A 367-nucleotide genomic window follows, 5' to 3' on the forward strand; every position below is an offset into this window, starting at 1 on the left:
TGTGCGTATCCCTTCACCACCAATCTAGCCTTATGTTTGCAAATTGTTCCATCAGGATTGAGTTTTGTCTTGAAAATCCATTTTACACCAATCACCTTGCGATTTCTAGGTCTGTCAACAAGCTGCCAGGTTCCGTTCTTCTCGATCATGTCTAGTTCATCTTGCATAGCTCTCCTCCATGCCTGAGAGTCTTGTGCTTCAGCATAGCTTGTTAGTTCAGAGGTAACCAAGTTACACCGTTGATAGACATCTTTCAATGATCGAGTTCCCCTCACTGGTACATCATCCACTAGTTCATCTTCTGAATGTTGAGGCTGCTCTTTTGAAAACAAATCAGAATGAGAGGTCTTCTGATTTTTCCAATCCC

Source organism: Solanum tuberosum, unplaced genomic scaffold (genome assembly GCF_000226075.1).
Source record: "Solanum tuberosum cultivar DM 1-3 516 R44 unplaced genomic scaffold, SolTub_3.0 scf00003, whole genome shotgun sequence".
Taxonomy (NCBI): Eukaryota; Viridiplantae; Streptophyta; class Magnoliopsida; order Solanales; family Solanaceae; genus Solanum; species Solanum tuberosum.